Source organism: Marmota marmota, unplaced genomic scaffold (assembly GCF_001458135.2).
Source record: "Marmota marmota marmota unplaced genomic scaffold, marMar, whole genome shotgun sequence".
NCBI classification, from domain to species: domain Eukaryota; kingdom Metazoa; phylum Chordata; class Mammalia; order Rodentia; family Sciuridae; genus Marmota; species Marmota marmota.
The window spans coordinates 16,784,191-16,811,705 of NW_026000229.1; the positions used below are offsets into that span (position 1 = coordinate 16,784,191).

The 27,515-nt window shown below is 37.0% G+C and overlaps 1 protein-coding gene and 1 long non-coding RNA gene across 3 annotated transcripts in view; one reads left to right on the forward strand and one right to left on the reverse strand.

The window, feature by feature from the left end:
* The window catches only part of Znf609 (zinc finger protein 609), a 185,495-nt gene that overhangs the window by 128,494 nt on the left and 29,486 nt on the right, over positions 1–27,515 (reverse strand). The window lies entirely within an intron of this gene.
* Positions 2,029–25,914, forward strand: LOC125613399. Its single transcript, XR_007343976.1, has 3 exons — positions 2,029–2,149; positions 25,799–25,814; positions 25,903–25,914. It is a non-coding gene; the product is annotated as an uncharacterized LOC125613399 (long non-coding RNA).

The following is a 27,515-nucleotide window of genomic DNA, read 5'->3' on the forward strand; positions in this document are numbered from 1 at the left end:
TTAACAAGTGAATTACAACTCCAACAGAGAACATGTGGAATAACCTTTGAATCACTTCTTTAAAAGGCCCCTATTCCTGCTGATGGGCAGAATCACAGCCTTTGGAACAGGAGTCCCCTGTGTTTCTCTTTTGCTAACAAAACTTTGCTGTTATTGGACTGGCACTGGTGACAAAGACCGAAATTTCAGCAACAACAGCTGCTAACAGAAGTAAACTCCGGCTGATTTATGCAAAAGATGAAAGGTTAGTGAGTGAGTCACAGAACCCTCAGGAACTCTCAAAAAATTAGCAGGAATAGAAAAAGATTACACAGTTGGATTCACTTCCAAAATCATTCCAAAGAATCAGTATGGAAAGGACACTGCTACTGTTACTGATAGCTAAGTCCTTGTCCCAAATTCTAATCCAATAATGAGGACATAGTTTTGAGAAAAAGGAAAAACAAGGTTTACTGCTTTGCTAGCAAAAGAGCAGCACAGGGGACTCCTATCCTAGAGGCTGTGATTCTGCCCATCAAAGGGAGCAGGGGCCTTTTAAAGAGGTGATTTATCCCAATGTGTTTTGTCAGGAGTTGTAATTCACTTATTAATTTGGGAGATAGTAATTTCTGAGATCTTCTGGGGCTATCCCCAAAGTCTGAATATTACTTTGTTCCAGTGGTATATTTGTACTCAAGGACAGATAACTCTGCAAGGATGGAGAAGAAAGGTAATCCTGCTTCCTCTGAGATTAGGAAGGGGGAAAAATTAGGGAGGAGCAGGACAGAGAAAGAATCATGGGCATTTAAAAAACAAACTGCAATGGCAGAGTAGCAGGGGCTATATTCAAAGCATAAAGTGGATCATTGTTACACCACTTCTACAACTGAATCACTGATACTACTGGAGATTGTAGGGTGCTGTCACTACCATCAAAATAAGCAATTCTACAATGTCCCTTAGCATCAGGAATTGATTGAAAATGACATATCCTAGTAGATGAAGCTTAGATCTTGTTAAGAGATCTGGAGCCAGGTGCAGTGGAAGACACCTGTAATTCCAGAGGCTTGGGAGGCTGAGGCAGGAAGATTGAGAGTTCAAAGCCTGTGAGGCCCTAAGCAACTGAGTGAGACCCTGTCTTTAAAAAAATACAAAATAGGGGTGGGGATGTAACTCAGTAGTTAAGTGCCCCTGAGTTCAATCCCCAGTACAGAGAGAGAGAGAGAGAGAGAGAGAGAGAGAGAAGAGGAGGGGAGGGANGGAGAGAGGAGGAGAGGGGGAGAGGAGAGAGAGGAGGAGAGAGGAGAGAGGTGGTGAGAGGAGGGGAGGGTAGGGGGTAGGGGTAGGGGTAGAGGTAGATATATCTGAAAAAAGAAGCATCTGGCATTTTCAGATTTTATACTAGACTCATCAGATGAGGAATAACCCCAAGGGCCAGAGGTTCAGGTAATATAATGAATATTTGTACTTTTTTTTCTCTCTATGCACTGAATTATTCCATCTTTCAAAGTGTTAAAGGCATATTTATATAAAATGCTATATTCCAAATAAAAGTAAGTATCATTGAAGAAAAATTCTTTTGTATCAAATGACACAGTGGGCCTGAACAAATTATACCAAAGGCAGGCATGATGGTACATGCCTGTAATCACAGGTACTTGGGAATCTCAGGCAGGAGAATTGCAACTTTGAGTCCAGCCTGGGTGTCTTACCAAGACTGTATCTCGAAATTTAATTTTTTAAAAAAAGGGATAGGGATGTAGCTCAGAGATTGAGTGCTTGCCTAGCATGCACAAGGCATGAGTTAAATCACCAGTACCTCAAAAACAATAACAACAAAAAAACCAAATTATAGCAACTCACATAGATGGATAGTGATATCTGAAACTTTTCTCAGTAACTTTAAATATTAACAGCCATTTAAAAGCAGTTACATCCATATAAAAGCATGAAGATGAACAATTTTGAGTTAAAAGATAGAATGATTTAATAAAGAAAAACTCTAGCAGCTCTCTCATAATTTCATCCATCATTTAAAAAGATGTGTATGCCAGACACTAGGGATACATATAGAAGCTTAGAGAAAACAGACATGTAAACAACTGAACATAATAAAAAGTTATGGATGCTATGCTTTGTCTGAGGGTTCAAAGGAATGATGCCAGATGGGGTGGGGTATGATGCCAGAAGGAATGATACAAAGTCAGAAAATGCTTTTTTAATGAAGTAGTCTTAAGCTCTTGAATGATAAGATGAATAGCTGACAAAAAAAAAAAAAAAAAGCAGGAAGAGGAAGAACAAATAAAATTAAAATTCCACCTCAATACAAGATAGTCCTAGATCCATATATCTCTTTAAACATCCTTTCAAAACAGAAGTAAAAATAAAAGCTTATTTAAGCGCATATCAAGTACAAAAGGAGATGCTAGGCAATTTGATCACCAAAATTTATTTTCCTAAAAGCAAATGCATAATATGGGTGTGGTAGTCATAAATCCTTCCCTTTCCCAAATCCCTGCCCCTGGATTATTCTCACCAAAACATGAAATTTATTTTGTGTGATGCGGATTAAACCCAAGGCTATGCTAGGCAAACACTAAGCTATAATCTCAGCTCAGTTTGTTACTTCTTGAATATGTATTGGCAATGTTTAATTGGCTTTGGTCAACAGAGGTGACAGCAACAAATTGTGTCAGTTTAAGGCACAAGATTCAACAGGCCTTAAACATATCTCACACTTCCTCTTGGGGAAAAAGATCAACATATGAATAACTGTGATACAATCTGCTATAAAAGGAAAGTCCACATGGTAAAGGCAGCTAAATTGTCAACCAAGGTAAGCCAAATTGGCCAGATTACTAGGACCAAGTAGTTGAACTCAAACTAATTTGCTGTCCCTCAGAATAAAAAGCCAAATAAGTCAGTAAATGTGATGCTTTCTTAAACAGCAAAAGGTAACTGATGTAATGGTTGGCTGGTTTAGAAAATATAGAGACAGATAAGTTTCTATAATCAAAGATTTTATTCACCATTATGGAATTTCTAAAGCAGAGAACTAATAAGGAAGAATTTTCAGATTTTCTCATCAGCATATTTCAGAAAAGGTACATAGTCACTTAAAAAAAAATGGGTGAGAGGTGCTCTAAAAAGTGTAAGTACTCAAAAACTCATCAACATAGAATGACTAGATAAAATGTGGTTCATTCTTACAATAGACTACTAAAGAGCAACAAGTGAAGAAACTACAATTACATGCACCCATATGTATGCCTCTCCCAACCTCAAAAGTATCTAATGTATAACTCTGTTTATATAAAAATCAAACACAAGCAAATAAAAATGAAAGTAGCAGAGTGATTAGTTTTAGGAAGTCTGAGATTAGAAGAGGCCCAAATGAAGGTTTGTTTGTTTGTTTGTTTTTTTTTGTACTCAGCACTTTTCCACTGGGTGATATCCCCAGCCCATTTTGTATGTTTAATAAAACATTTTTAAAAATACGTATTATTCACGAGGTATCATGGTTTATGCCTATAATCCCAGCAACCAGAGGGTCTGAGAGGGAGGAAGATCACCAGTTTGAGGCCAGCCTCAGCAACTCAGTGAGGCCCTAAGCAATTTAGCAAGACCCTGTCTCAAAATAAAAAATAATAAGGGTTGGAGATGTGGTTCAATGATAGAGTGCTTTGAGTTCAATCCCCAGTATTGCAAAAATAAATAAAGTACATATTATTCTATAACTGACAATTATTACCCCATTTATTTATTTATTTATTTATGTATACCCACAAAATGTTTTAAATTGTCATACACAAAAATAGAATTGTATATATCATTCTATTTTGATTAGTATCTTACTTATCTATCTTTCAGATCAACAATTCTTAGTTTAAAACAAGTCTTAAAAAAACAAAACAAGCAGGATGTGGTGGCCCATACCTATAACCCCTGTGGCTCAGGAGGCTGTGGCAGGAGGATCACCAGCCAGCCTTAGCAATTTAGCGAAGGCCTAAGTAACTCAGTGAGACCCTGTCTCTAAATAAGATACCAAAAAAAAAGGGGTGCTGGGGATATGTCTCAGTGGTTAAGCACCCCTGGATTCACTCTCCAGTTCTAAAAGAAAAGAAAAAAAGAAACAAGGCCAGGTGCTCTCCAGTAATTCCAGCTACTCAGGAAGCCGAGGCAGGAAGATTGCAAGTTTGAGGCCACTCAGCAACTCAGCAAAGAACCTAAGCAAATTAGCAAGACCGTGTCTCAAAAAATAAAGTGCTGGGGATGTAGCTTAGTGGTAAAGTGCCCTTGGATTCATTCCTGAGTACTGCCACCCCCCCCCCCAAAAAAAAGAAAGAAAAAAGAAACAATAGCAAGAACAACAAAAAAGCTCAAACCCTAATACACCCTTCTTCCTAGTGCAAACATAACCATCTATCAAACCAAAAACATTTTGAGCAGGGGAGAATCTGGAAAATAGGAACAGGAATGGTTTAAAAGCATAGGTATATGACTTCTCCTGAAGCGTTCATTGGAATCGAAGAATCTTTTCCTCACTTGCTATTTTGCTTAAGCAGTTACCTGACAGAAGCAGGTTGGGTTCTGAGTTTCAGGCAGCTCAATTTATACACAATCAAAATTTCTATTATCTCCTTCAAAAATGAACAACAACAAAAAATCTGACTAGAATTCACAGGCAGGTGGTAAGAAAAACTGAGGAAAGAAAAGAGGGCAATGACTGCAAAATAAAACAACACACTCTACTAGAAAAACCAGCATTCTCTCCAACAGCAGGGATTTCCTGGTAGGTTCTCCCTTGGGAAAATCCCAATTTGAAATTTAGAAGAAGGAACTATATTTGCACATTTCATTTGCATCTACTCACTCAGGTAGTATTCAGAGTTTTATCGTTACCATTCCAGAGGTTACTGTTTGCTGGATTTTCTTTTCTTTTTGGTACAAGGGATTGAACCCAAGGGCACTTAACCACTGAGCCAGATATTTTTATTTATAAATAAAAATATTATTTTTATATTGTATTTAGAGACAGGGTCTCACTGAGTTGCTTAAGGCCTCGCTAAGTTGCTGAGGCTGGCTTTGAACTCAGGATTCTTTCTGCCTCAGCTTCCCAAGCACAGCTGCTGGGATTACAGATGTGTGCCACTACGCCCAGTTTAGGATTTTCATTTTTATTCTCTTAAACACTGGAACATATTAGAGTGAAGAAATGTGAGACAGCACTGAGAAGACCTGCTTAAGCCACAAATACAATATAAAACACTTATATAGCATTTAAGGATAAAATCTATAGCATCATGTTTTTCTCTGCTATTATTCTCCACGGAGAAAAGCAAGCCAATAATGACACACTCATGAAGCTTACATAAGTCCTAGTATTTCTTTCTTCTTGTGTTTTGAGATTAGGTAGGAAAAGAAAACAAATTGTTATTGAATTGATATAAGACCATGAGTAAAATGAAGAAATGTACCACATTCTTATTATGGTAATGATAATGCAATATTTTATTACAGTATTAAAAAGGACAATATAAGGGCTGAGTTTGTAGCTCAGTGGTAGAGCGATTGCCTAGCATGTGCAAGGCCCTGGGTTTGATCCTCAGTACCATGTAAAAATAAATAAATAAAATAAAGTCATTGTGTCCAATTACACCTAAAAAAAAAAATATTAAAAAAGGACAACATCTCCTTCAAATTAAATCTATAAAATTAGTGTAACTTCAATCAATAGCTAAATTATATTATGGGAAGAATATATCAGCACACTTTTAAAGTTAGTCTACAAAGGATATTAAGACAACTAAGCCCTGCTACAGTAACCTTTTACATAGTATTTACTTTGTTATATAAAATTAAAAGAGTTTTACATATATTAATGCATTTTCTTCTCACAATAACCCAAAATGTATGTTCCATATTTTAACGAGGGGGATACTGAGGTCTAGTGAATTTAAATAACTCGCACTAAGTCATTTAGCTGGTAAATGCTAGCATTTACTAGCATTCAACTAGGCAACTGACCTAATTTAAGAGTTAAGCTCTTAATTATCATGCTATGCCTCCTTCTAGACATTACATTTCATCAAGAAATGTAATATGATGATGTAATAGGTGAACAAACTGACAAAAAAGAGCAGAAACAACCCCATCTCAAGTTCAAAGACAGCCTCAGAAATTTAGCGAGGCCCTAATCAACTTAGTGAGGCCCTGTCTCTAAACTAAAATACAAAAAAAAAAAAAAAAGGATAGGGATGTGGCTCAGTGGTTGAGCAGCCTTGGGTTCAATTGCTGGTACTGAAGGCAGGGGGGAGGTAGTTAAATTCTTGGCTAGATGCAATGGCACATGCCTATAATCCTAGCGATTTGGGAGGCTGAGGCAAGAGAATCTTAAGTTTGAGGCCAGCCTGGGCAATTTAACAAGGCCCTAAACAACATAATAATGAGACTCTACTTCAAAATAAAAAATAAAAAGGGTTGGGGATGTGGCTCAGTGGTAAAGCATCCCTGGGTTCAGCCCCCAGAACCAAAAAAATTAACAACAAAAAAGCAGTAGCTATATCCTTAATTCTTTTTCTCTTTTAGACACCTTCTTCTTCTCAGAAGACTGAAGGTTTAATTCTCTGGAGTAAAGTACTTCGGGCATAGTGGAGGACACAAGTACCATGCCTAAAAAAAGGGTATAAAATGTAGATATAAGCATACTGACTGCTGACAACTGAGCCTATGGAGTCCTTTCTCACTTGGCTCAAAGAAAGCTGGCAGACAGTCTTCATCCTTCTGCAAGACTAGAAGAGGCTTTTCTAAGGAATGTGGAAATCCCATGAGTAAAGACCTAGAGATATTGATATTGATAGCTACTAAACAGCCATCTCACTGTGAAGCTCTCCACAGATGTGTCCTGCAGATGCACTCAGAACTTCCAATTCATCTCTCAGTACCCTATCTTAAAGATATTTAAAACATGAATAGACATCAAGGATTCCAGACATCTGAGAAAAGCCTCTGATATAAAAGAGATCAAAACTAGCATTTCATAAATTAATCAACTAAGGTTCATATTAGCTAGAACTGAAATTCTTATTCATCACAGTGCACAGTTCAATCATACATTTAGTTAATATTTATTGGACCAGGTACTATTACAGATATGTGCTTGAGAAACAAAGATGCACAAACCAAAATAAAACAAATTTCTGCCCTGGTAGAGCTTATGTTCTAGTAGGTAGAGTTAGACAATAAACATAATAAAGTACATATATAGGGCTGAGGATATAGTTTGGTGATAGAGCATTTGCCTAGCATTGTGAGGCCCTGGGCTCAATTCCCCAGTACCACACTCAATCAATAAATTGATCAATATAAACAAAGTACAAACATAGGAAATTAGAAGATTAGTGCTCTGAGAAAAAATAATGGAGCAGGGTAATGGAATGGGGAGTGGGAGAATGCAGAGGCAGTTGCAAATTTAAAATAGGGTGACAACTGAATAAAGACTTGGCGATGAGGGAGTTGATGCCACCAATCTATAAGAGAATTCTAGTAGTCAGATTGACACTGTAAGAACCATACTGGGAATCTACTGTTCATTAAATAGTAAAGTCCAGTTTGACTGAAGGGAAATGAGAGAGGAAAAACAAGATAATGCCACAAAGGTATGGAAGAGAGAAGTGTGGATCATGTAGGGCCTTAGAGGTCACTGGCTTTTTCTCTAAATGAAATGAAGAGACAAAGTAGGATTTTGTGCAGAGGAGTGACATTGGACAAGTTTCAAAGAAACAATTGCTGCTGAGTTGAAAAGAGACTGTGTGGAAGTAAAGAATGTACCTTAAATGGAGACAGGGAATGGAATCTCAATTTTAGAGTTGACAAAGGCCTTGGAAATAATTTTCTTCCAAGTCTTTCGGAAAGTTAAGTGAATTTTCCCAAAGTCATGTAGGAAGGTCTGGCATAACTCACTTTGCATTTGTGTAGTCCTTTTAGTGCTTTCAGGTTTATCCTCTAATCTTGTGCTTAAAAATCCTCTGGAGAGTTCAAAGGGTAGCTGATAGCTAACATTCATTTATAAAACATCTGGCCAAAATTAGAGATTAGGTCTAAGCTATTCTCTTGCAGTACTCAATATAAGTTATTAACTGTACAGGGAATGAGTCTGCCAACACATCTATAATATCACAAAGTGCTAAATAATCGAATCAGATCTTTATGTTATCTTCATTTTTACATTATCTAATCCACAGCAAAGCCAAGGCTACAAAATGCATTCTGTGTACATTAAGAGGAGTGATATACATTACAAATTAAGAAAAAGACTTCAGACTTGGTGAGTCTGAAGTTTATTTGAACAAAGTTAATTCTGAGGTGAATGGGAAATAGCAATTTTGCTTCACATGATACTGTGTGTTCAGGTCACTTCCCCTCCTCTTTCCCACTTAAGCTTCACCCTGCAAGTTCTTCAAATAAGAAAGCAATTGATAAACAACTAATTCTCATAAAATGATTGTTGATAATAGCTCAAGGAGTATGTGTGCTTTAATAGGAAACAGAAAACCTTCAAAAGCCCCCCAAAAAAGAAACTGCAGTCAAATTAACAGATTATTACTCTGAAAAGGACTTCTTAGCACTGCCTCAAATTACAATCACTAAATCAATTCAAACTAAACAACTGTTTCTTAATGAACTACTATACTGTTAATTGCAAAGACAAGCATAATTTCTTACCCTGAAAACTCAAGACCTAGCAAAAGAAGACCTCACAGGAAATATTAGCTTTTGTTACCTGCTATACATTAGGCAGTAAGTTAACGGCCTTTTCCTTCCCTGTCTCTGCTGTTCTCCTCTTCCTCCCTTTCCAGATGGGGTCTTGCTATTTTGCCCAGGCTGGTCTCAAAGTCCTTGTGACTCAAGTGATCCTCCTTCCTCAACTTCCCAAGTAGCTAGGACCAAAGGTGCACACCACCATGCTTGACCTGAACTAACTGGTTTTCATGAGCAATATCTATCAAATATTATACTTAGCCCAGTGCTTTGAGAATAACATATATCTGGAGTTGTGGCTCAGTGGTAGAGTGCCTGCCTAGCATGTGTGAGACCTGGGTTTGATTCTCAGCACCACAAGTAAGTAAATAAAATAAAGGTCCATTGACAACTAAAAAATATTTTAAAAAAACATACATTCAATATTGAGGCCATGACTATCATAATTATCTCCATAACTGCATTTAACCTTAATTTTTGCTTTATGAAGTAGATATTAGCTTTACAGATAAGAAAACTGAGGCTAAAAGAGGCTAATTAATATGCTCAAGGTCATAACATCTATTCAGATTAAAATTCAACTCTGTCTAAGTCTTGTACAATATCCAATATTTCCATAACACTGACCGAAAAGTTTAATTTCACTTGGAAGTCTCAGGGGTTGGCTAACAAAAATATGCTGTAAAGAGGAAGTGACATTTAAGCTTGGTCCTGAATGACAAAGTAAAGTTTGTTGAGATAACAAATCAGAGTCTGAACATAGGAACTAGCAGCAAGTATAAAATAGAGGTGATCTCTGCTTCTGTTATGCCTTTCTGCCATAATGTTCTGCCTTACCTGAGGCCCAGAATGATGCAGTTGGCTAACCATGAACTGAACCTCTGAAGCTGCAAGCCAAAATAAATTTTCAACTTCTAAGAAAGAAAGAAAGAAAAATAACAGAGAAGAGGTATAGTAAAAAGATGTGCAGGAGAGTAGGAGATAGTCAATCAAGGAGCCTTTGAATATACTAGATGTAATTAATAAGTGAGGAAAAGATATCAAGGATTACTTGAAATTTTTAGTTTCAGTGACTAAGAAGATGTATTCCCATTATTGAAACTGAGAAGGCAATTGAGAGAGGTAGTCTTTAGGGCTAAATAATAATTGTTTTGGACTTGGTGAGTCTGAACTTTATTTGAACAAAGAAATCAGGCAGCTGGATATCATTGTTGAATTTAGGAAAGAGATCAGGGCAAAGGGATAGATATTTAGGAGTCATTGCTTATAACAATAGTAGTTTGAAATAATGAGTGCAAATGAGGTAGCTCTCATGGCATCTCACATGTCAGGCCAAGCCTAACACTGAGATCATACTAAATTCTGAAACAAGCAAGGCTGTAACACATATCTACAAAGCAATGTGCCCAATCCTACTATTTTCACAGATAAAAAAGAGGTTGCTGGAATAGAGTGTCAATTGATATCTGAGGACAAAGACCCTTATATACTCAAAATATGTGGCAAACTGAATATTCAATAAATATTTGATGAACAGAAAGTATGAAGGAAGAAAACAGAGAAATCAAGCAGAATGACCAACGTTACACAGTTTATTTCTTTATTTTTTAGGTGGTGCTAGGGATTGAACCCAGGGTCTTGTGCATGCTAAGAAAGCGCTCAACCAACTGAGCTATATCCCCAGCCCTGTTACACGGTTTAAAAAGTAGAATGGACATCAGAATTCAAATGTCTCAATCTTGTATGCTTTATATTCCACAGATTTCTTTACCAAGTCACCCTCCCAATATGTCCCTCATGGATTATCTTGTTTTATTTATACATTTTTGAATGTGTGTATTTGTATATAAATATGTGTATATGTGTGTGTATAGATATAGCTATCCAATTACTCTTAAACTCACATAAGAGTTTCCCTTAAAATTACATTATTAATAAAGGCCATCTATGAAAAAGTCTTCAGTTAACATCATACTTAACAATAAAAGACTGAAAGTTTCTCCCTGAAATCGTAAACAAGTAGACAAGGTGGTATAGGCCTGTAATCCCAAGAACTTGGAAGAATGAGGCAGAAAGAGCTCAAATTCAAGGCCACTCCTGGCAACTTGGTGAGACCCTGTCTCACAATAAATAAAAAGGGCTGGGGATGTAGTTCAGTGATAGAGCACCCCTGGGTTCAATCCCTAGTACGAGCTCCCCCTAAATCAAGAAACAAGGTGAAGCTGTCTCCTTTTGCCATTTTTATTCAACATTGTATTGGAGGGTACAGCCAAACAACTAGGCAAGAAAACACACCTCTATACTGGAAAGAAAGAAGTAAAACTATCTATGTTTGCTAATGGCATTTCATATGTAGAAAATCTTAAGAGGGGATGGACATATAACTTGGTGGTAGAATGCTTGCCTAGCAAGTAACAGAGGCTCTGGGATTAATTCCCAGCACTGAAAAAAAGAGAAAGAGAGAAAGAAAAAGAAAATCCCAAGTAACGCACAAAAACCCTATCAGAGTTAATTTTTGCAAGACTGCAAGATACAATATCAATGCATAGGTCTGAGGTTGTAGCTTAGTGGTAGAGTGCTTACCTTGCATGTGTGAGGCACTGGGTTTGATCCTCAGCACCACAGAAAAAATAAGTCAATAAAATAAAGGTATTTCTTAGAAAAACCAATGTACAGAAATCAACTGTATTTCTATATACTAGCAATAAAAATCCCAAGTATAAAATAGAAAAAAAATCTCATTTACAAAAGCATTTAAAAGCACAAAAGATTTAGAAATAAATTTAACAAAAGATGTACAAGACTTGTGCATCAGACAATAAAACATCATTGAGAGAAATTAAATAAGTCCTACACAATGGAAAGACAATGGATTGCATGACTTTATATTGCTAAATTATAGTGTACTCCAAACTAAGTGATAGAGTCAACAAAATCTCTATCAAAATTTCAACTGGCTTCTCTGCAGAAAATGGGAAAGCTGATTGTAAAACTCATATGAAAACAGAAAGCACTCAGAATAGCTAAAAAACAATTTTCAAAAGATGAACAAAGTTTGAAGATTCATAATTCTCAATTTCAAAACTTCACTGCAATGACACAGTGATCAAGATTGTAGCTGGGTGCAATGGTGCATGCCTGTAATCCCAGATACTCAGGAGGATGAGCCAAGAGGATTGAAAATTTGAGGACAGCCTCAGCAACTCAATGAGACTCTAACTAAATAAAATAAATAAAAATAAAAAATACATAAATAAAAATTAAAAATAAATAAATAAAAGGACTAGGGATGTAGCTCAATGATACAGCGCCTCTGGGTTCAATTCCCAGTATTGCAAAAAAAAAAAAAAAGACTACAATACTGGTATAAGATACATATACAGATTCATGGAACAGAACTGAGAATCCATAAAAACAAACAAACAAAAAAACCTATACATTTACTGTCAACTGATCTGCAATGAAGATGATAAGACAATCCAACAGGGAAAAAATCTTTTGTCAACAAATGGTGCTTGGAAAATTAGATATTTACATGTAAAAGAATGAATATAGGGCTAGGGATCTAGCTTAGTGGTGGAATACAGCCTGGTATGTGTGAGGCTCTGGATTTGATCCCTAGAACCCCTACCCCTACACACTCTGAATCTATAAACATAAATCTATACATCTATGTAAGCATCTAAAAAGCAGAACCTCTAGACTGGTCAACATATAAATCCTCCCAGAAAATAATATAGGAAAAAAAAATGAACTTGTTTCTGGGTGGCTTCATTAACTAAAATGTTCTGTAAGAGAAAAGAAAATGTCCCTGTGGATTATTTGTGGATCCATGAAAGTTTCCTGGGGTTGTGGCTCAATGGTAGAACACTTGCCTCACACGTGTGAGGTACTGGGTTTGATCTCAGTATCACATTAATAAAATAAATAAATAAAGATTTAAAAAATTCCATGAAAGTCAGTTTTTTTCTTTTTTATAAAACAAGAAATATCATAAGCTTGTTTCTTGACCAAACTCATTGATGAAAGCAAATTATTACATTAACTGATTCCACTGACACCTCTTTCCAAAGAGGGATACCAGATCAACATTAAGCGTTTAAAATAACAAAACTACTATTCCCTACATACTCACTTACCACCATCAATTTAAAATCAAATACCCAGACTTCTAAAGGCAATCACCAATGAAGATTAAAAAAACTTGGTTTGAGACAAATTACAAAAACTCAGGGCTGGGCTGGGGTTGTGTCTCAGTGGCAGAGCACTTGGCTCGCACATGTGAGGCAATGGGTTTGATCCTCAGCACCACATAAAAATAAATTTAAAAAAAGACATTGTGTCCATGTATAACTAAAACAATTTTTGGAAAACAACAACAACAAAAAATTCAGGGCTGGGGTCATGGTTCAGTGATAGAGTGCTTGCTAGCATGTGAGAGGCACTGGGTTCAATCCCCAGAAGAAAGAAAGAAAGAAGGAAAGAAGGAAGGAAGGAAGGAAGGAAGGAAGGAAGGAAGGAAGGAAGGAAGGAAGGAAGGGAAGAAGGGAAGAAGGAAAGAAAAGAAAACTAAATAAAAACTCAAAATACAGAAGATGAATTTCCTACTCCAGGGTATGATCTCAGCAAATGTAATAAAATCTAGCCAAGCAGGGCCAAATCAGTTCAGTTCTCTAATAAGAAAAATTAAAGATGCTTTAAGAAACAAATTGAGATTCATGAGATATAGACCATGCCCAAGTCAGTCCAAAACCAATAATGTCTGCCATTATTGTTTTCTTCTGTTAAGAAAAAATATGGAGCTGGGCAGGTGCTCATAATGGTAACCCCAGCTACTCAGGAGGCTAAGGTAGGTTTCCAAGTCTAAGCCCAGTGTGGGTAACTGAGTGAGACTGTCTCAAAATAAAAAATTAAAAAAGGGTTGCAGATATAGTTCAGTGGTACGAGTGCCTGCATAGGTTGGTGGGGGGTAAAATAGAATTAAGTACGATTTTTTTTTTCTTTTTTTTTTTTTTGGTGGTACTGGAGATCAAACCCAGAAGTGCGCTACCACTGAGCTACATTCCCAGCTCTTTTCAAACTTTTTAAAATTTTTAGACAAGGTCTCACTGAGTTACCCAGGCTGGACTCAGACTGGCAATCTTCCTGCCTCAGCCTTCAGAGTAGCTGGGATTGCAGGTGAATGCCACTGTGCCCAGCTAAAACTTTTTATTTATTTATTTTTTATAATTTTTTTAATATTTATTTTTTAGTTTTCGGCGGACACAACATCTTTGTTTGTATGTGGTACTGAGAATCGAACCCGGGCCGCACGCATGCCAGGAGAGCACGCTACCGCTTGAGCCACATCCCCAGCCCCAGCTAAAACTTTTTAGAAGACATTAAATGTTGGTTGCCATGCCCGAATGCTGAAATCTCATTAGTAGAGAACATCCTCAAAGAAACACAAAATCAAGTGGACAAGAAGCTGTAAACTGACAAGGTCAAGGCATTCCCACTTGCCAAGTAGACAGTTGACCCTGAGGGCATCAGAGATAGTAATGCTCATACTTTGCCCCAGTCTTCTTTCTGACAATAACCTTTTGTCTAAAGTTACCAGATGTCTCAGTGATAGCCAAATGCCAGAGGCCCAGAACCTAGATAACACAGCTGGAGCATGGTATTCTTACACAGGCATTAAGAAACAATCTCCAGCCCACAACTCTATTGAGCAAACTTCAGGAGCTGCCAGGGCCAATAAAAGACTAATGAGGGGACAGGGGTCCATAGGCATAATTACACTTCTTTTTCCCACAACGTTGCTCCCACTTTCCCCACTTCCCTTTTTCCCCAGATGGCTTACCCTGTTTGCCAGCTCCAGTTCTTGCTGGTCTCCTTGCCTTAGCTACCATGACTGCCTATACCCTTAAAAAACAAACAAACAAACAAACAAACAAAAAAGCTGGAAATGATGGGATTTTAGGAAAATTTAAAACTTCCAAATAAATTGAGGATCCCCTGTTGGGTATTTTCATAAAGGTTATGAGCCTTGATTTTACCAAGTTAAATCTCTTCTGGCTTTAGTCTTGGCATATAGGAGAGCTATAAAACACTCAATATTCAACTATTTCCTGTACCTTGAAATGTTAATACTAAAGGGTAGGGGAAGAAAAAAATAAAAAAGGAAGAAGAAATGAAAAAAAAAAATTTCCTCTTAGGGCAATGCCCAGATCCCAGAGACTAAGGTCTAAACTCTCCCTGCTTCATTTCCAGCCACACAACAGCTAAAACCATTAACAATTCCACTTACAGAGCCTTCCACACATTTCTCTCTTCAGCCAATTCTGAGTCAGGATGAGAAACTTTGCTGGCACATGCCAGCTCTTGTTTATGAGCTAGTTTCCACCTCAAAGGATACTTGGCCCAAGGCCTGCTCTCTCTTTACAGGATCTTTCAAACTTCAAAACAGAATCTTCTTGGACTCCTCTCAAGACACTGAGGTGGGTTACTTAATCTATTGCTTTCAGCTGGGCCCTACCTAAAAATGTCTCTAGGGACTAAACTCTTTTTTTTTTTTTTTTTTAAAGAGAGAGAGAGAATTTTTTAATATTTAATTTTTTTTTAGTTTTCGGCGGACTCTTAAGGGAGCGTCAACATCATCTAATATCAAAGGAATTTCTACCCATCCATACAAAGTAAAGACAAATTGAAAAGATTTTATATTAAAAGTAAAAAGCAAACCCTTTCAGAAGTAACGTTAGTGGTCATCAGTAAAAGACTAAAATCAGGTGATTCTCTCTTTTGCTGACACACAGAATTGGAAAAAATAATAATTCAATCTGTCTTACACCCAGAACTTACTTTGAAATCTTGTAATAGGAATTTTTCTAGATTGAATTCCATACCCTATTGGCTAAAGGATGAAACAAAACAAAACCTGAAAAGTCAAGAGTCTTAAGACTACTTTTTGCTGTCTTTCTATCCTACCATGAACTTCTCTCCCCACTTATTTCCACCTTGCCAAATTTTAGGAATTTAGTATTTAGATATAGTTATAGATTAGGGAGCATGTTTATTTTCTTTATATGGAAATACAACATTTACAACAGAAAACTGTGTCTATCATTTATGTAGAAGTCTGGGTTGTCATAAGCTAAACACAGCTATGTAAATAGCATCCACATTAAGAAACAGAATATTTTAGCAAATGGTTCTCAACCAGAGATTTTGCCCTCCAGGGGACATCTGGCAATGTGTGGGACATTTCTGATTATCTCAACTCTGAGCATGTGAGGAAGATGCTACTGACACTTTAGTGGGTAAAGAAATAAATGCTGCTAAACATCCTGTAATATACAGGACCATCCCCACACCAAATAATTATCCAGCCCCAAATAGTAATAGTGCTGTTGCTGAAAAATCCTGGATTACAATTACCCAGAAATCTCCCTGTACTTCCTCTCCAGAAAGAACTTTTACCACTAAAATGCAATACAACTTTGTTCTGGCATAAAAGCTGGAGAGAATGAATGAACCAAATAAAAATGTCTCTTGAGATATGTGTATTGTATATTCCAGAAAACTGCAAATTTAGAGTTATCACATGACGAGGTGGTACAAAGCATAAATGATCACAGATGAAACCCATACATCTGAAAAACAAAGGAAGGCTTCAAGGCAAAAGAAAAACAGAACAAACATTTTTTGCTGGCCTACATCTATTAGACTCTCATATACTGTGTATTTTCAGTACATTTTGGCTCTATTTTAATCCATACAAAATTTAAGGAAAATGAGATACAAAGAGTTAATTTATAAAAGATCCTTCATCTGTAAGTGGTAGTGATGAGATTCAAACACAGGTCTGATTACAATGTCTATGCTTTTTTTTGTTTTAATATTATTATGGAAGTTGAGAGTGATTTAGAGACTTGGCAGTAAAAAGAAAATATACGGAAAGTGACTGAAGTAAAAGCAAAGACTATTCTTTCACTATTCACAAATCACATGGGAAAGAAACTTTTCCTTGGGCTGGGGTTGTGGCTCAGTGACAGAGCACTTGCCTAGAATGTGTGAGGCACTGTGTTCGATCCTCAGCATCACATACAAAAATAAATAAATAAAATAAAGATTTAAAAAAAGAAAAGAAACTTCCTTAAAATATGCCTTAATACAGTAAGATCCAATAAAACTACCAAACCAAACAAGTTCTATAAGATCTTTCAGAGGATTATAAAATGTTTGTGAAGACATATGTCCCTAGTTATGGATTTCATGTGCCCTCCAGTACATTCTAATAAATCATCTAAGTTAGCTTCCTCCTTGGTATTCTTCAGTGTTTTATCCTAGGGTCCTGTTCATTCAGCACAGATAGTCTTTTTGGGTAAGCTCACCCACTTCCATGACATTGATTACCTCTTATAGCTAAACATTAGATTTGCAGTTTACTGGAATATACAATACACAGCTCTGAAAGGAGATTTTATTTGGTTCATTCATTCTCTCCTTCAAGTTAACTCTATTCATCCGTCAGATATTTACTCAAACTTCTTCATGGATATTTTCACTGATCCTTCCTCTCCTTTCAGAATGGGTCAGCTCCCAATTTATGGGCCCTTAGCACCCTGTAACTTTTGCTTCTTATAATCTTAATAGTGTATAATTATGTATGTCCATGTGATTATGATTCATTCTGTCTCTTCTAGTAGAATGTATGTTCCAAGGAGGATGCAATCAAATCTGTTTAGCTTATCATCACATCCTCAGCATATACGGTGTAGGTATCTGAAACAAGTTGCAAGTTAAACTCCTTATCCTTTCCTACAAACTAGCCTTTTTACTCTATTAGTAAATTGTTCCAACAAAAATGTTGCTATGCCTAAACATAAACTCCTGACTTCTTTCTTCTTTAGTCTCATCCCAACAGTAACCAAGATACTATTAAGATATTTTGAACTCAAAATCTCTTAAATCATCCACTTTGATCCTTTCCTATTAATAACTATTCCAATTCAGGGATCCATTAATCTCAACTGGCTTTTGTGAACAGATTCCTAATTACTTCTGTCTTGCTCTCCAAACTCTTCTGCAGATGGCATCAAGAGTGATCCTTTGGCTGGGGATATAGCTCAGTTGGTAGAGTGCTTGCCTCACATGCACAAGGCCCTGAATTCAATCCCCAGCACCACCACCCCCACCACCCCCCAAAAAAAGAAAAGAAAAAGGTGAGTTAAAAAAAAGTTATTATTATTTTTTTAAAATGAAGGTCTCACTATGTTTCCTAGGCTGATTTTGAACTCAGGATCATGTCTCAGCCTCCCAAATTGCTGGGATTACAAATACATATCACCACACCTGGCAAAGAAGTCCTCTTAAAAAAAAATCTATCGGGCTGGGGATGTGGCTCAAGCGGTAGTGCACTCGCCTGGCATGCATGCGGCCCGGGTTCGATCCTCAGCACCACATACAAACAAAGATGCTGTGTCCACCGAAAACTAAAAAAAAATAAATATTAAAAAATTCTCTCTCTCTCTCTCTCACACACTCTCTCTTTAAAAAAAAAATCTATCACTTCAATCCACTAAAAAGTCAAAAATAATTTTCTATAGATGTTAGGATAAAATCGAAACTAATGAAGTTTCAAGGCTCTCTACTTTGGACCTCTAGCACTCCAGTCTCATCTCTTTACCATTCTATTCCTCATTCTCTAGTGGTAGTAAACTTACAGTTATGCTCCAAGAGTAGTTTTACCATTGAGCCTTTTAAAAAAATATACATATATTTTTTAGTTGTAAATGGATCTTTTATTTATTTGTTTGTTTTTCTATTTATTTATATGCAGTGCTGAGGATCAAACCTAGGGACCACACATGCCAGGCAGGTGCTCTACCACTGAGCCACAACTCCCGCCCCCCACTGAGCATTTGATTATGCTTCTCTCTGCCTGAAACCCATCTTCTGTCCTCTCTATTCATCTGTTGAACTCGTGCTTATTTCTTTGAGTTTCTTTAAGTTGAGAATAATCAATAATTTAGTTATAAAGCATCCTAAATAGGATTTGTTGAACCAAAGGGAATTGTTTTTTGGTGGGGTTACCAAGAATTGAACTCAGGGGTACTTGATATCACATCCCTAGCCCTATTTTATATTTTATTTAGAGACAGGGTGTCACTGAGTTGGCTGGCTTTGCACTCGAAATCCTCCTGCCTCAGCCTCCAGGGCCGCTAGGATTATAGGTATGCGCCACTGCACCTAGAGGAATTTTTTTTTAAATATTTTTCTTTAGTTGTAGATGAACACAATACCTTTATTTATTTATTTTATATGGTGCTGAGGATCTAACCCAGTGCCTCACATATGAGAGGCAAGTGCTCTACCACTGAGCTATAACCCCAGCCCCCCTTAGGGAATTTTTAAATCAGCTGATGCTAATTATTAAAGCAAGAAGCTTAAATTGGGTGCAGAGGTGCACACATGTATCCCAATGACTCAGGAGGATCACAAATTCCAGGCCAGAAATTTAGCAAGAAATCAGCAAGAAAATTTAGAAATTTAGAAATCAGCCTCAGAAATTTAGCAAGGCCCTAAGCAACTTGGTGAGACTCTATCTCAAAATACAAAATAAAAAGGGTGGGGGGCTGGGAATGTGGCTCAAGTGGTAACGTGCTTGCCTGGCATGTGCATGGCGCTGGGTTCGATCCTCAGCACCATATAAAAATAAAATAAAGATGTTGTGTCCACCGAAAACTGAAAAATAAATATTAAAAAAATTCTTAAAAAAAGATGGGGGATGTGGCTCAGTGGTTGAGTGTCCCTGGGTTCAACCCCTGCTACCAAAAATAAACAAACAAATAAATAAATAAGGCCAGGAGTGGAGGCCTATAATCTCAGCTGTTCAGAATGCTGAGGCAGGAGAACAGCAATTTCAAAGTCTCAGCAACTTAGTGAGAGCCTGTCTCAAAATAAAAAGTAAAAACAGGCTGGAGATATGTCTCAGTGGTTAAATGGCTCTGGGTTTAATCCCTGGTACCAAAAATAAATAAAAAATAAATGGTGTTGGGGCTGAAGCTCAGTGGTAGAGTGCTTGCCTAATATACATAAAGCCCTGGGTTCAATCCAGCACCACAAAAACAAATATATAAACAATAAATGAATGTTTCCAGAGTAGAGAGGAAGGAGACTGTTGGAACCTGGAACAATACCATAACAATCATCCTGACAGTTGAAAGGTTAGACTTATTATTCAGTACCTATAAAATGAACTTTGGAAACACTTCTAAAAAACACAGAAGCATATAAGCACAATAAATGCAATTATAAGGAACCATATCTAAGAAAAGGTCAATACAAGAATATGTTTAAAAAGATAATTTAAGCCAGGTCTTAAGCCAAGATAAATTTAATTACAGGCACACACCTGTAATTCCAGCTACTGGGGAGGCTGAGGCAGGATTGAAAGTTCAAGGAAGTTCAAGGTCCACCTGGGCAACTTTAGCAAGATCACGTATCAAAAAACATATATTTTTAAAGGGCTCGGGATGTAGGTCAGTGCCCAGCATGGGCGACATTCAAAAGAAAAGAAAAATACAGGTAATTTTTTTTTCCTTTTTTCTTTTTTGGTAGCAGGGATTGAACTCGGGGCCACTCGACCATTGATCCATACTCCCAGCCCTATTTCGTGTTTTATTTAGAGACAGGATTTCACTGGGTTGTTCAATGCCTTGCCGTTGCTGAGACTGGCTTTTGAACTTGCAATCCTCCTGCCTCAGCCTCCCAAGCCACTGAGATTACAGGCATGCACCAATGTGCCTGGCTAAGGTAATTTAATTTTACTGTGGAGCCCGCTTATACTAGATACCACATTAAAATCTAAGTTTCCAGTGGTAAAACACTTTCTTAGCATGTGTGAGGCACTGGGTCTGATCCTCAAACACCACAAAAATAAATAAATAAAATAAAAGTATTGGGGCCATCTATAACGAAATCTAAGTTTCCATTATCTCTTGCTATCAGCACCTGAACTATCCTGATCACAAAATCTAGCCAAAATCATCTTTAGTGGGTGTTAACCAGACATTTGTTATTTTTCTGACCCAACAGAAAGCAAGTAGGTGGTAAGGAAAAAAGCTAAGATTTGTTTGTTCTTAAAAACAAACCATCAAAAATTATATTCAAGCATTCATCCCTCACCATCACAAAGCCCAACCTCTTAACACTACCTTCTGAATACCTCTCAGGCTGCTTACCAGTTGCAATTCAATAAGCTTTCATCAGTATCAAAGCTCTATGGGAAAGATTAAAGTGAGATCTGCCTGGTCCTTTTCTCTTGCTTTGGGTTATAAGATATAAAATAGGAAGGAGAGTGGAATGTGACTAGGGAACAATAACCAAGAAGAAATCTGAAAATTTTAATCAGATATGAAAATGTCATTTGGCATTATTTCCCCATTATTTTCTATACTTTTTCCTATCATGAATGCTGCCTCAGGTAGCTGAGCACAAATTAGAGCCAGTCCTAATTTAGCTTCTAAACAACAGTCAGTCTTAGCCTCTGTGATATGAGGAGAGGGCTGGGAGGTGACATTATTTTAAGTTGTCAAGTCTCCTCTATTCTACCTCTCCTGTCCCCACCACTTTTGAAAAGAAGCTCTATTTCACAAAGGCTGAGAGGCAAACACCAAGAGCTTCTCAACTCAATAAGCTCAGAATTTCTATTTCTGGGAGCTTTTGTCCTAGCTAAACTGCTTTCCAGGGAGAGGCAAACTGTACATTTATTTTCCCTCAGTGATGCTATATTGGCCTATATCCAGAGTCATTTTTACTCAGTTCTTCAACACAGAGGTTAGGGTTATAACTCAGTAGCGGCCACACTTGCTTAGCACACACAAGGCTCTGAGTTTAATCTCTGGCACCAAACAACAATAACAAAGCCAAGGAAAGCAGTCCTTCACTATGAAAACCTTTGTCTCTCTAGTCCTATTAGGCAAATGCAGCATCTCGTCCAAGAATAGCCACTAATACACAGCCAAAAGTATAGTAGTGGCAAGAAGCCTTCAGATACAACACACAATCCACTGACATGTCATCTCCAAGTAGTAGCTAGCAGCAATTCTTGACTATGGGTAAACACTCATTGTCAAAAGTAGTACAGTGGTCTTGATAATGTTTTGCCCAGAATGTAACAAATGCCAAAGTAAAACATAAAAACAAGTGCTTTTTCTTAAATACTTTCAACTGGGGCAGAGGGAGGAGTCCATCCCCCCTCTCTTTAATTATATATAAATATATAGCTATATATAAAATATATAGGTAATTATAAATATATAGGACCAACAACAATTATAAAAATGAGTTCATAACTTTTTAAAATATTTTTTTAATTGTAGATGGACACAATACCTTTATTCCATTCATTTATTTTTATGTGGTGCTGAGGATGGAACCCAGGGCCCCATGCATGCTGGGCGAGTGGCTCTACCACTGAGCCACAATCCCAGCTCATAACTATTTTTAAAAAGTAGCTGGGCATAGTGGTACATGCCTGTAATCCCAACAACTTGGGAGGCTGAGGCAGGAAGATGGCAAATTGGAGGCTAGCCAAAATAAAAAATAAAAATGGCTGGGGATGGAGCTCAATGATAAAGCGCCTATGGGTTCAATCTCGAGAATCAATAAATAAAAGTAAGCCTGGCATGGTGGCAGATGACTGCAATCCTAGCTATTACGGAGGCTGAGACAGGAGGATTGCAAATTTGAGTCCAGCCCTGGATACTACTTAGGAAGACCCTGTTTCAAAATAAAAAGTAAAAAGGGCTGTGTTTGTAGCTCAGTGGTAGAGCACCCTGCTCCTGAACTCAAACTCCGGCACCACAGAAACAAAACAAAACAATCCACAGTGGTCTTGACAATGTTTTGCCCAGAATGTAACAAATGCCAAAAGTAAAACATAAAAACAAATGCTTTTTCTTAAATACTTTCAAGATAAAAAAGCATGGTTTAGATTCTAGTGAAAGAGAAAATTAGAAAGTGAAGCCAGGTGTGGTGGTGCATGCCTATAATCCTAGCTGCGCAAGAGGCTGAGGCAGGAGAATTGCACATTCAAAGTCAGCCTCAGCAACTTAGTGAGGGCTTAAGCAATTTAACCAGACCCTGTCTCCAAATAAAAAATAAAAAGGAATGGGGATGTGACACCATGGTTAAACACCTGTTATGGTTTAGATGTGATGTCCCCCCAAAAGCTCCTGTGTGACACAATGCAAGAAGGTTTGGAGGAGAAATGACTGGGTTGTAAGAGTCAACCCAATCAATGGATTAATCCCCTGTAGGGATTACCTGAGGGGTATCTGAAGTGGTATGATGTGACTCTGTTGCATATATTTTTATCTGGCAAGTAGAGACCTCTCTGGTTTCTGATCACCATGAGTGTTTCCCTCTGCCACACTCTTCCACCATGATGTCCCACTTCACCTAGAGCTCGGAAGAAAGGAGCCAGCTTTCTCTGAAACCCTGAGCCCTCAAATAAACTTTTCTTTCCTAAAATTGTTCTGGTAAGATCTTTTAGGTGGAGTGGTGAAAAAGCTGACTAAAACAGCGCCTCTGAGTTCAATCCTGGTACCATGGTTTTTAAAAAAAAAAAAAAAAAAAAAAAAAAGTGAGGGGAGCTGCCTCAAAGGAGCTACCAAAGGCACTGGGCTCAGGAATCTTTATGTTGTTCATTAAAAGACCTTATTCCCGAGTCCACTGCTAGACACATTCAAATGAAACATGCTCTTTAACTCATAGAAACATTATCTTACAAAAATAGCAGAAAACCCTGTCTCTTAGTTCTTTATTGTTGTTTGAAGTCAAGAAGAGAATTAAAAGTTTGGGGGTATAAAGTATTCTCTGCTGATATTTTAAGTCGCATACATAAGGAAAAGTATTCATAATGCTAATTGCTATTAGAAATGAACACATACTTGAATATACTATGAACAGTCTTAAAAGCATTGTAGTCAATTTTGGCCAAAATTATTATTCTCATAATGAAATTTAAAACTTGATTTTTAGTACTAGTACATATATTACCTTTACTCAGAATTTATATTAATCTATACTTTACATCTTTTTTTAGGTCTTGGAGTACGACTCAAGGACAAAACCTGATATTATTACAAATAAATGATTTTATTTCTTCAGTGACCAAGGGAACCTAAAGAGAAGGAATTTATAGGTACTGAAGAACATGATGTCTGAAATTGAAAAAGTAAATACTTATTTTTCATTAATTTTGTTTAAGATGGACACAATACTGTTATTTAATTATTTACTTTTATGCAGTGCTGAGGCTGGAACACAGTGCCTCACATGTGCTAGGCAAGGGCTCTACCATAAAACTAAAATTCCAGCCCTCATTAATACAGTTCTTAAACACAATCCCACTTTTATGTGAAGACTTCAACTTAAGAAATAATTTCAGTGCCAGAGAAAAGAATTAGTTGTGTTAAATTTATAGCCAGCATGGTGTCAATCTAAGTTAATTCTGAAGAGTAGTTTCTTGATTGAGAACTTCGCACTCTGATTTTTAAATGTGATCTGTGTTTAAGACAGGAAAGGACAGGAGAGATAACAGCATAACAAAAGAAAATTTCTCAGTCTCTTTCTGAAATTGAAATAAGCAGTCAGCTTGTTTGATTTCAAATCCCTACACCCTAAATACAAGCTTATATGTATAAGCAAAATGAAAACTGCCTTATGGCATATTTTTTTCTAAAATAGACACTCTACCAGATGTTTAGGAATCTTCATAGGGATTGAGTTAAGATGTAGTCTAATATGGTTTATATAAATGTGTAGTCACTTTGTATGATTACTTTTCCCCCTACATTTGCCAATTTTTCATCCTACTCAGTAGTATATACATTGGAGATACTCCAAAACCTAAAAAAAGATGTATAGATTAATATAAATTCTGAGAGTAAAGGTAATATATGTACTAGTACTAAAAATCAAGTTTTAAATTTCATTATGAGAATAATAATTTTGGCCAAAATTGACTACAATGCTTTTAAGACTGTTCATAGTATATTCAAAAGTATGTGTTCATCTCTAATAGCAATTAGCATTATGAATACTTTTCCTTATGTATGCGACTTAAAATATCAGCAGAGAATACTTTATACCCCCAAACTTTTAATTCTCTTCTTGACTTCAAACAACAATAAAGAACTAAGAGACAGGATTTTTTGCTATTTCTGTAAGATAATGTTTCTATGAGTTAAAGAGCATGTTTCATTTGAATGTGTCTAGCAGTGGACTTGGGAATAAGGTCTTTTATGCATAGCAACATTATTTTACTTTGGAATGTCACAAATTTTCAGAAAAGTAGAAATGCCTTTGTCAACATAAACACAAAAATACATTCATAAACCAATCAGAAATAGGTGTGGTGGCACACACTATAATCCCAGCAACGTGGGAGGCTAAGGCAGGATGACTCAAAGTTTGAGGCCAACCTGGGAAAATTAGTGAGACCCTAATTCAAAACAAAAAATAAAGGTGGTGAAGATGAGGTTTAGTGGTAGAGCACTCTTGGTTTCAATCCCCAGTATACGTGGCAAAACACTACCACCACAACAACAAATAAACAACAAGAAAAGATACGACTTTTGGGTTAGCAATAAATTTTGATTATCCAAATCTGTCTTCTGCTCCACTAAACTACACAGCAGGGATGGGGGTGGGGCAACCAAAGTTGCCTATATATATAATAAATATATCTTGTAATATGAGAATTTTCCTCAAATTTGCCTTAAAAATTCTGAAATGATATTTTAAAACTGAATCATTAATGCTAATATAGATGGCTATACCTTAAAGGATTTATAACTCTCAGAAATTCAATAATTAGTTTTCCTAATTAAGAGGAAATTCAGAAGTCAGGTTCATTATAGCTCTATTTGTAAATGACTGATCCTAAAGTTTGAACAATGAACAAAAGAGATTCGAAAAGATCCTTGAGCATGCTATAAAACACTGGGACATGACATCAGCTGTAATGGTACTCCCCTGTAATCCCAGCAATTTAGGAAGCTGAGGCAAGAAGATCACAAGTTTGAGTCCAGTGTGGGCAACTTAGAGAAACCCTGTCTCAAAAATAAAAAGGATTGGGGATGTAGCTCAGTGGTAAAGTGACCCTGGGTTCAGACTCCAGTAACACACACACACACACACACACACACACACACTCTCTCTCTCTCTCTCTCTCTCTCTCTCTCTCTCTCTCTTTCACACACACACACACACACACACACCCAATCCCAATCCCAATCCCAATCCTCATTCTTCTCCAGGCTACCTGTGCTGATCCCATCAAAAGGCTTAAATCTGTTCTGTTCAAGGATTAACAGAGAAACAAAAAAACTTCCTGAACTAAAACAATCATTATCTCCACTTCAAATCTTAGGAAAATAATTCAGAAGAAACTAATTAAACACCAAAGAAACTGATTTTAGTAGAAAGGTTTAGCAAGAATGATGATTCTTCAACCTGAGATTAGCTGTCTACCTAAAAGAGTCCAACAAACACTTCCATACTAACAATTTAATTAAATAATAAAATCTCAAACCTCAGCAGCTCTAAATGCTCTGAATCCATCTTTCCTTCAAGTGTTCCTAAAAATCAGTAGGAGTTGGAATATTATCATAAATTCATATTTGCTAAAGAATTCAAAATGAAGTAAAATGAAGACTTTTTCAAAATAAAGTCTCTTAAGAATTTTTTTCCCCCTTAATTTCACAATGACCTTGCACCTCATTAGGCTCAAGAGATCCCCATGTCTCAGCCTCCCAGGTAGCTGGGACTGCACTATTCTGAAGTATCTATGCACCATGCTGAGTGCTTAACCTTTTGTTTTGTTTTTAGTTATAGTTGGACAAAATACATTTATTTGTTTGTTTGTTTATTTATTTATTTTTATGTGGTGCTGGGGATCAAACCCAGGGCCTTAGGTGTGCGCTCTACCACTGAGCCACAATCCCAGCCTTCCTAAACTTCTTTGTCTCATTTAACCCTCACAATAACCATAAAAGGTCAGTGTTATTACTTCCACATTACAGATAAAAAATGTGAAGCTTAGGGTAAATAATTTAAATATCTCTTCTACCTTCAAAGTCCCAAACCCTTAGATATTCCTTCCAATTTCTGTGAGTTTGTCATAAAGAATAAAAATATATCTGACCATTAAAGAAAAAGAACCCCTCCTACTGTCCAGAGTTACTTTTCATTCCTTAAAATTCCTGGTAATTTTTATTATCACTTTTAAGACAGCAAGGTGCTCTACAATACTGGATATGAAATTTCAGTGTCACAAACAAGAGAGCTAATGTTATAATGTAAATTGCGGGGTCTCAAGTCTAAAGTTTCTGTTTTGGGGGCCTGGGATGAGGTCTTAAATTTGAATTTGAATTTGATGCTCACCATCTCTAGCTGTCAGAGAAATGCAAATCAAAACCACCCTAAGATACCATCTCACTCCAGTAAGATTGGCAGCCATTATGAAGTCAAACAACAACAAGTTCTGGCAAGGATGTGGGGAAAAGAGTACACTTGTACATTGCTGGTGGGACTGCAAATTGGTGCAGACAATTTGGAAAGCAGTATGGAGATTTCTTGGAAAGCTGGGAATGGAGCCACCATTTGACCCAGCTATTCCCCTTCTCGGTCTATTCCCTAAAGACCTAAAAAGAGCATGCTACAGGGACACCGCTACATCGATGTTCATAGCAGCACAATTCACAATAGCAAGACTGTGGAACCAA